Genomic DNA, 10,595 nt, shown 5'->3' on the forward strand with positions numbered 1-10,595 from the left:
CCAACAAGTTTAGGATTGTTTTCATTTTAATTTGTCTGCAGGTCAATCAAACAAAACACAACATTTATTTTTTCCACTTTGGACACAGCCAGACTAGCAGTTTCCCCCTGCTTCTGCTCTTTATGCTAAGCTATGCTAACCACATCCCAACTCATGTTTTTTCATGTTTCATTTTATCGCATTGTATTAACCGTAAACGTCAGAAAACTGGCGGCGTCTTGCTAAAATATGACCAATTATACATACAAACCCAAAAGTTGCATATATAGGCACATCTTTAATAGTAGACTGTCTGAAATACAGCGCTGGTTTTCTCTTTTGATGAGCTAAATTACGTCTCTGGCTGCCCTCTGTTGCACTTGGAATAAACTGTGTACTTCACTATAAACACACACACACACTATGAAGTCACACTTGCAAACATTGAGACGGAGAGACCAGCCCATAAACACGGCAAGAAACAACCTATTGCCTTTTAAAGATTCCCCTCAAAGACAAACACACACACTCACATTGTCTCTCCCTGTGGACATCCCAGTCTGCCTTAATGGGAGTGCTGGGCGGTCGATGGGTGAGGTTAAAGGAGCTGTCGCTTCCCAATAAATATCATAACACACACAGTGCAGAGTGCTGAGAACGTGTCTATCTACAGTTCTGTGTGTAGCCTGTTTGTGTGCGTGAAATAATGACAGCGTGTGTGTTTGTGGGCTGCTTCCTGTTTACTGCCTGAACGTCCATCTTTCCTCTAACAAACTCTCCCTCCCTCTCTCTCGGTTTAAAGGTTAGTCTCTCGGCCGGCTCCGACCGATTTTACAGGCAGCAGTGCCAATAAAAGGCGCTCGTCTCCCAGTAAAGCTGCTGTAATGAATGAAGCACGCTGCAGAAAATAAAGACAAAACGTTGCTGAGGGTGGAGAGGTTGTTGAATCAGACTGTGAGGGAGGAGGGGGTTTCTCTCAAAGCGTGGGCTTCAGGGCCATTTGTTGTGTAAAGCTTCGGAGCCGGGCTGGGTTTGGCTGTTTTCAAATGTAAGCCAATGGATGAATTTAAGGCAAAAGTGTGGCCTCAGGCTTGGATTCAATCAGGACTGGTCTAAAGATGACAAAACACTGTGCAAGTGTTATATCTATTTAATATGAATTTCTTGGTTTCCAAATACACAAGATAGCCTAGCTTAGCATAAAGCGCAAGTCTGTTTGGTCCCGACAGGGTAACACGGCCTCGCATCGCATCATTTGACTGCATGAAGGAGTGAATAAATGTGACGTCAGCTGGACAAGTGAAGCCTGTGGTTAGTTCACAATAGCACGTTCCCTGGCTGAGGTGGTTCACCAGCTGGTGCTGCAAATATTCACTATGTGCCCCCATAAAGCGTATATCTCCGCCTTCGCTGAGCCTCTTTCTGGCTGACCACAGAGGTGCTTATCGAGTTCTGCTTTAAAGAGAAACGTTACGACAGGCTGAAGACACTTTTTAAATGTTGATGTCTGATATACCGTGTCACGTGTTAACAGCATCAAACTGTTTGAGTCTGACGGAAAAACACACACAAGGCTGTGGTTTTATTTCATCTCTCTGAGCAGAGAAAAGCAGCTGTGTCAAACACAGGGAGCAGCGGGCTGACTGACCTGCTAACTGATGTAATGACATTAGTAGGGGTCAAACGGCTCATCTTACATGATCTGCAGTGTACCTGAAGTTTGCACTTGTACCTCCAGAGGTTCCTGTTAAAGATGGTCTGTATTGGTTTAAAACTACTTTTATCTCCTCTGCAGGCTCACTGTAGTGTTTCATTTATTTATTTTTTTGCTGGTGTTATAGATCTGGCGGGGCGCCTCTCCAGGGTTTGGGGTATTAGTGATGGTCTGCTGTGTCTCCAGTGGATCCTGTGACAGCTCTAATGTCGGCGTGATTTACAGACCGCTGGACAAACAAGCACCATTACCGCAGCCTGTAAACACGGGCCCGACCGACCGCTCCCAAAGTGGGGTCTGGGGACCCTCAGGGGCCCCTAAGAGTCCCCCAAGGGACCCCTCAGCAAAATGAGAGAGTTTTATTTGACTATTATTTAATTCAGGGGAAGGAGGGAGGGTCTGAGTGAGAATGAGCGATCAGAGGTTTGAGTCTCTGCTGTCGTCTTCTCACAAAACAAGAACTGACAGACACAATCCTCTCTACTCGCAAAGTTTTATAATGCATAGTTTCTAGTTAAAGGAAAAGTCCACCATAAAAAACAACATGTTGTTCAAAACCAGCTGGTGGTGATTAGGTGTAATGTGTCCACTCTCACTACAAAAATATGAATCTTTATAAAGTATTTTTTCTGTAATTGAGTGAAAAGTGAAAAAAGGTTTTCAGTAACATTAGTTTAACCAATTTCCAATAAAATTTAATTTATTTCAAGTTTTGTCAATCAGGTTTTATTTTCTTAATTCCAATACAGCGAAGCTGCTTTATTCTTTCTTATTTTAAGACTCAGCTTATTCCCAGGAATTCATTTCATTCTATTTAAAACAAGTTGGGTTTTTTTTTTGTTTTTTGTTTTTTGTTTTATAGCTAGTTTTAAGAAAATACTGTTTTTTCTAATTCTTCTGTCAATTTTGTGCCATTGGAGCAACCTTGTGAAACTTTCAGACAAAACCCCCTACCTCCACCTTATTGTGTTTATATAGTGGCAGCTCCTGCATCTTTAAAGAACAGCACAAACATCCCACACTCACCTTGGAAACTGAGCTCATTATTCTTCATTAGTGTTAGATTTTACTTTGAAACTAGTCAAACTAAATTATATTATAAATCCAGTATCAGTACACGTCACAGCATCCATCTGAGGGTGGATGACAGAACACTTTGAAATGTTGAAGTCATGTCTGATAGTTATTGTGTGCTTGCTGCTGCTGTGACATTTTAAATTCTGTCCTCAGAAAAAAGAAATACTCAAAGTCTCCAGCTGACAGACTCAAACTGTGTCGGCGTCTCGGTTCAGTCAGTTTGTGCAGAAATGTAAACGAGATGTTCTCCGTGGTCTGCGTGAGGAGAGATGAGCAGCAGTTTATTAAAGAGCATCTCTGCTGAAAACCTCCTGCCTCCACGCAAACAACTTTTAAGAAATTATAGGGGGAAAAAATCAATCATCTCTTTGAGTTTAACACTCGTGTCTTTCTGACATTTTACAGAATATCATCAACACTGGGCCTCGTCTCCGGGGTCACAAACTGTTTCTGCACTCAGAGGGAAACTGAGCCCACTGTCAATTACAGAGGCAAATTAAAACAAGACACCAGTTTACTGCAGGTTATTCATGATATGTGCTCTCAGTGTGTTCGTCCTCTGGGGACAAACAATCTGAAGGCCAAACAAACACTTTAACAAGGTACCGCTGCTGTTTTCATGCTCGGAATCAACAAAATCGACTGCGTGACAGAGGAGCTAAATGCCAAACGGCTGCTAAAGAGCACAAGTGCTGCTGCTGCTGGTGCTGCTGGAGGTCCGTCTGCTCCAACAGCAGCAGCTTAAAAACTGCAATGCTGCCCCCCGCTGACCCTGCGGGGGAACTACAGAGCAGCAGAGAGCAGCAGGGACAAACACCACAAACATCTCAGTTTACTGACTCACTTTCCATCAGGACACATTTGACCAAAACAATCATTTAAATCTTTTTTTTAAACAGATTTTTATCTTTTAAACTTGATTTTACGTGAATTGTCTCTTGATTTCTTTCATCTTCTGTTTCTATGACTGGTTTGACTTGTTTGTTCTGGTCCCACTCGTGTCACTTCTTCCCTGCGAGCTCTCCATTTGATTTGATTTCATTATTGATTTTAATTTGCTGCCTTGTGTAAAACACTTTGTATTGAACAGAGTATCATTGTAATGGAGAAGTTCAATACTCCAGGGAAGTGACAGTTTAAGCAGCTAAAAAAAGGACATTAAAAAAAGTCAAAATGAAATAGTATGAACAGTCTGTGCACCTTCAGCATATAAAAAAAAACTTGTGAGGAAGGTTAAAACAGTTTTCATCTTTACTTGTGTTTTTATATATGATTTTAATCCTCAGTGGCCGTTAATCACATTTAGTCATTAACTAAAGACAGACTTTGTCACACTTTCTTTCAAATTCTGACCCAGAAACATTTATTAAATGAAGACATGCTGCACAGAACACCAGCCAGTGTTTTTGGTTTTGAAATATAAGTTATGGTCTCTTTTTTTAGTCATAAAAACAAGGGATTTTTAAAATACATTTAGTATCTTTGTAGGGTCACATAGAGTGAAGCTCTGTGAGAAATGGCTGTGGTTCATAAAGATGTGCTTGGAAATTGCTGGAGGATACAATAAAGAATGGTACAGATGTACACAGCAGAAATGCGCTCTGCAGAGGGTGAAATACTGATCGGAAAGCTCTGGAAGGAAAAAATTGAACACTTTTTTCCGTCTTTGAGTCACACAGCTTCATCAGTTTTAAGTGTCAGTAATCTAACTACAACAGATGGTAGTTTTCAGCTCTGAGTCCTCTTATGAGACTGAGTATTGGTGTTATCTGTTCACCTGCCAATATTACCACTGGATTATAAATACTGTGTTCATGATATAACCACTGAACTTCACTAACAGGCTGAACTGTCAGATTATAACTGAAGGAAACATAAAGTAAAACCCGTTAACGTGATAAATTAATACGCAGTCACTTTCTTCTCACAGATATTAATTGTAATGATGTTTGTAGATCAATAGAAAACACAGACACACAATAAAAGCCACTTAACTACAAAAAATGAAAGACGTCACAGACACAACCTGTGATCCAGAAATAAAGAAAGACTCAAACCAGGTCTTTTAATACACAAGCAGCAGCCAACAGTGAAATCAAAGTCATCCATGTTTTCTGACTGTGTTAAATGTTTGTTCAGTCGTGTGTGTTAACGCGGCAGAAAATTTGTCAGTTCAATTATCTGACAGGCTGATCTTGAAAACTACAGCAGTTTAAATCTGTAAGATTTTAATTATAATTTCTAATTAACAGTTAAGTGAAGAACTGTGTTCTGTTTTCGATGAAGAAACTGGAAACTGACCACACTACCAGTAAGTGTGTGTATGCAGACATCTGCAATCTGGGAACATGGAGACGTCACTAAAAAGACGCTGGACAGGTCAAGAAACATGAGCAGTTTCAGAGGCGTGCACAGACTTTTTGAAGGGCAGGGGCAAAATGGAAAAAAAGGGTACATATAGCGTGTCCTCGCCACTGAAGAGGGCACTTCAGCATGCGTTTTGGCTCCCAGGGGGCACTTTAGAGCGCGTTTTGGTGTCCAAGAGGGCACTTTAGAGCGCGTTTTGGCATTCAAGAGGGCACTTTAGCGCGCATTTTGGCTCACAGGGAGCACTTTAAAGCGTGTTTTGGCGTCCAAGAGGGCACTTTAGAGCGCGTTTTGGCATCCAAGAGGGCACTTTAGCGCGTGTTTTGGCTCCCAGGGGGCACTTTAGCACACGTTTTGGCGTCCGAGAGGGCACTTTAGCGCGTGTTTTGGCTCCCAGGGGGCACTTTAGAGAGCGTTTTGGCGTCCAAGAGGGCACTTTAGCACGTGTTTTGGCTCCCAAGAGGACGCTTTAGCACGCGGTTTGGAGTCCAAGAGGGCACTTTAGCATGCGTTTTTCAAAAAGTGGGCCACGAGGGGGGGGCGGTCGCCCCCCTTGCCCCCCACCCCCCCCACCCCCACCCCCCACCCCCCATGCACGCCACAGAGCAGTTTGACTTCTCTTGAGACGTACTCAGATCTTTTACCAGTTTACTAAGCAGCAACACCCAACTCTGTTACAAGTAAAAGCCCTACATTCAAAATCTTACTGAAGTAAATGTACAAACTATTAGCTTCAAAATATCCATGAAGTACAAAACGTGGTCAGATAAATGTAGTGAAGCAAAAAGTACAATAATGTAGCAGAATAGAAGTAAAGTAGCATAGAATAGAATACTCTAGTAAAGTAAAAGTACATCAAAATTGTACGTTAATGGAGTAAATGTACTCAGTGACATTCCACTGCTGCCTCAGGTGTCCCCTGATCTCAGCTACTAACCCGGTGAGTACGTTATCACAGGCAGACATGATGGACAACGGTTTGAAAGTAATACTCAAGTATTAATAATCAGGAGTTACCCTTTAAAGTGTGCAGGATTTAGTGGCATCACCCCACGCCTCATCCGCTCACGCTGTTTTTCCGTTCTGGGCTACTGTAGAAACATGGGAGGGTGACATGCCGGACAGGTGATTATACAGACATGAAAACATAACTATGAGTATCAGATTAATCTCTGCTAACAGATCCCCCCTAAATCACACACACTGCACCCTTCACTGAAAGCCTTGCTGTCCTTCTCAGGGACGTCCTGTTCACACTCACACAGCTGGGACTTGTTGCTGGGACTTGTTGCTGGGACTTGTTGTTGGGACTTGTCGGGTTCAGGTCTGGTCTAAGGCCAGATTTAGAAAAGGTTATTTTCAAATTTTCAAAACTTCATGTAGGCAAACAGTAAGTTTTTTTTTTTTTTAACACTTTTAAGAATGAGAACTACATGTTTTTTCTTCTTTTGATTTTGAACCCCTCTCTGAACAGAGTTTGATCAACCAGTCAGCTTGTTTGATGCTCATGTTTGCATGACAGATTTAATAGCTGTGTGAGTAAGGTCCTCTGTGACCCTCTGCAACCTAACACTGCCCATAACACCTCTCTCTGCGTGGACAACTCGAGCCTGGAAAAGGTTGGGCTTGGGTCTCAGATTTTGTTAGCTGGGCTCAGTCAGGCCGAGCCTTAAACTACAATCTTAGTTTTAGGTTTGGGAAGAACTTAAACTCAGGGAAACCAGTGATGGGGAAGGGCCACGTGCTGTTCTTTGACTTCATCCTGATATTTTCAGAATGAAAGAAATGGGGGAAAGTGATCTGCTGCTTTTTTCTGCATGCTGTGCCTGAACATTGATCACCACCTCCCTACACACAATGGAAGCAATAATAAGAGCTAATAAAAAAAGTACTATTAGGTGATTTTCCAGCATATTTTGTCGTCTTGTTTTGTCTTGTACAGGATTTAGGGATGAGGTGCTCTTTTATGCAGTTTCTAAACGCCTATTATATTTCACCTGGTACGTGTGGCTAAATAATCAACTTTTAAATGAAACAAATCTTTCAGTTTCTGTCCAGAGTTGGTCAGATCGATGCAGTTAATCGTTTAAACTGATAAAATGAAAACTCTGTGTGATCATAGCTCATCATAGATCTTAGTTGAACCTGCTTTCCTCTACTTTCCACACAACGCTCTCACCTCTTCTACCTCTAACCCGTTTGCACCCTGTCCGTGAAAGGTCAGTATGACCGACGCTGTGTGCTGCCAACAGGTTCACATCTTTGGATGAAAGGAGACAGCTGATGAATGAAGGTGAAGAGGAGATCGGGTGTTTGTGGTTTCGGGACATGATGACGAACATCGAAGGCCGAGTTTGGCTCTTTGTAGGAAAACAAAATGAAACACTTGTTTCCCAAGACGTGAGTGCACTGTTGTCTTCCTGTTGAGGCCAAAATGCAAATGCTGAGTTTGATCTGCATGTAAATGACGCCTCGTGTCCGTCTGAAGGCCTCCGTGGAAGACGAATGGTGTTTATCAGCCAGTCTAGAATCAGCGGCGGCGGTTTGAGCAGGACGCCGTCTAATTACTTTTTTTCTTTAAAGGTTGTATTTATTAGTATCCATCATCGCTGTTGTTACATCAATTAATGCTGTTGACGGGCGGAGGAATTGTCACCCTCGGCCCCCTCCTCCTCACCCTCCCTACATCCTTCACAGGCAGAAGAACCTCCTCTCCTCTCTTTGGCATTAAAGGCCTGTCATCCCAGCATGCCGCGGGGCCCCCGGCCCCAGCCCAGCGGTGTCAATTAAATTTGATTGACTGAGTAAAAGAAGCACACAAATAAGCCAAAACAACAGACACAAAAATCTATACATGACTCCTCCACCCCCCCTCCACCCCGGCTGTCAAATCAAGCGCTTGTCTCGTCGGTTTTCGTGGCGTGTGCCGTGGACGTCCGCCGCGAGACAGCCGCTTCTGTGAGTGTGTGTGTGAGTGTGAGTATCAGCACCAGCCAAACGCACTGCTCGTCCCATCTGCCCCGCCCGCCTTGCCAGCCCCCTTAACCCCCCACCCTGCACCAAACAGCCCCTCTATCCACACAGAGCGAACCAATTAGCGGCTCTGGAGCCTCATCCACGCTGCAGAGCAGAGGCCCCTGGGTATCGACTCAAACTGTTGTCCAATAAATGAGGTCTAATTTATCAGTTTAACTTCACCCCCCACTCCCCTGAAAGAAAAGGAGGAAGGAGGAAGAGAGAAGGTGGGAAAAAAGAAAACAAATAGCTGTTGTTTTTTGTTACATGAACAGGCGAGGAGCGTTTGGAAAATCCTGAGAAATCCCGCGTTCCTCACATTTCACTTCCTTGTGTCTCTCTGTGTTGTTTTGCTAATTGTGAGCCAGCGAGCTCATGTTTCATATTCGCAGCCATGATTGAGGGACGCTATTAGAGCACACCCCATTAGGCTCCGTGGGGAAGCAGCCGATCCTGCGTGGGAACCATCAAAGGCCAATTTGCTACCCAAACACCATAAATCCTGTCCTGTTAAGTGACCGTTTTTGATGCCGCTGAGGCGCGCAGGAATAAATATACGCTCTGTTATGTATTGTCCATTAAATTAACAGAGAGCACAATTCACACACAACATCCATCTCAGTCAGCGGTGGTCAAAAGTGGGGTCCAGGGACCTGCAGAGGCCCTCTGACAGTGTCGGAGGAGGTCTCAGTGAAAGTAAAGACAGCTTCAGTCGTTACTGAAAGAGCCTGAAGTTTGCAGAAGTTGGCCTTCAGCTTTGCAATCATTCAAGTTTTTTGGTTTTGGTTTGGTCAGTTCTAGTTTAGGATTTAACTCCTATCTGAAGGTAACGTGAACCACCACTTCTGTTTTTCATATTCCAACACTTTTACGTTTCTTAGACACATTTGTGTCGTCTGATGCTGCTCAGTTGGCTACAGTATGGAATCAAACTCGCTCAGTGAGGCAAGTTTGACTGAATTCATGATGTTCAGTATCCCAGTCAGCTAGTAAAGGTGTTGATTATGTAAACCAATCCTCAAGCTGAACCTTAGGCAGTTAAAGTAGCTGATTGTTCAGTGTCTGTAGCCAAGCTTCCATCCAAAATGTAGCTCAAATTTTCAGAAAATCAGCAAAGAAATGCAACGTTATGGACGTTATCGCGCTCTCCTCTTCTGCAATGCTGTTCAACTGGAGAACTGGCGCCCCCTACTGCTTATCTTAATGAACTCACTCTTGATAATCGCATAATGCTAGTGGATGAAAACGAACATTCATTCGCATTTCCTTCTCTCAAAAGGTTTTCTCAAAATTTGGTTAAATTAGTGACACATTCAGATGGAAACCCAGCGACAGATCTGATGTTTTTGTCTTGACCTGTTTTTCTTGTTTTTTATCAATCTAACTTTTCCACCTCAGGCACACCTAAAAAATGTTTTTTGCAATATTTTGGGTTCTTTTTGAACTTTCTGAATTTCCACTCAGGTTTTCTTTATGAGCAAACTGAAAATGTGCTCCAAAAACTAGCCAGCTTTTAGCACAGAAACAATCATGATGTGACAATTCTTTAGCAGACGACAAACAAAAAAAAGTCTGACCCATCTGAAGAGACAACTGTCCATCTGAAGAGACAACAAACAGGTCAAACAACGTTAACAACGCCAAGCTCCGTCCCTCATCCTGAAGGAGCAGTTACAATGAAGACACTTCAAATAAAATAAACTGCATTTCAAAAACAAACCCACAGACAGAACACTGATTGTTTTGGCAGCGAGCAATTTTTTGGGGCAACAGAGACTGGAAATCTTCCTGCTAACTCCAGCCAACAGACTTGGAAAACTTCTTAAAAACCTTGGTAGCCTTATTTTACAAGTCTGTAGTTTCCCAATAACGGTGTCTCTTGAAAAGAACTAATTACCTAACTGTTTATAAGGTAAATATAGAGTGCTCTTTTATTCTTTTATCATACAGTGTTTTGTTAGGTTAAGATGTTGCTGATTTCCAGAGAGAGAAAATCTCCATTTAAAAACAACTAAATATTTATTCATATTAACTTCTCAGTGGAAAATTTGTTCTTCAAACAAGTTAAATTATTTGCTTGTATAATGACATTTTAGTATGTTCAGCTGACCTGCCATAGGCTGACTAAAAGTCGGGTTACACCAGCAATTAACTGCAAGTTATAACTGAGCACCATCTATATTTTCTCTATAATTAGGAATAAAGTTACAGAGTTATTTCTGGGAAACTTCCAAGGAAGGAAAACAATTACAGATCTATAAAATAAAGTGTTACCAAACTTTCTACTTCAGGCTGGACTAAGGCTAAATGTGGCCATTGTTTCCGTGTCTGTGGCTCCTAGAGTGAAATAACTACACATTTTCCAAACTTGATTGGTACCAACTGGCTCCAACCCAAACTGGAACTGGAATTTGGGTTGGAGCCAGTTGGTACCAATCCCTTA

Source organism: Chelmon rostratus, chromosome 5, assembly GCF_017976325.1.
Source record: "Chelmon rostratus isolate fCheRos1 chromosome 5, fCheRos1.pri, whole genome shotgun sequence".
NCBI lineage: Eukaryota > Metazoa > Chordata > Actinopteri > Chaetodontiformes > Chaetodontidae > Chelmon > Chelmon rostratus.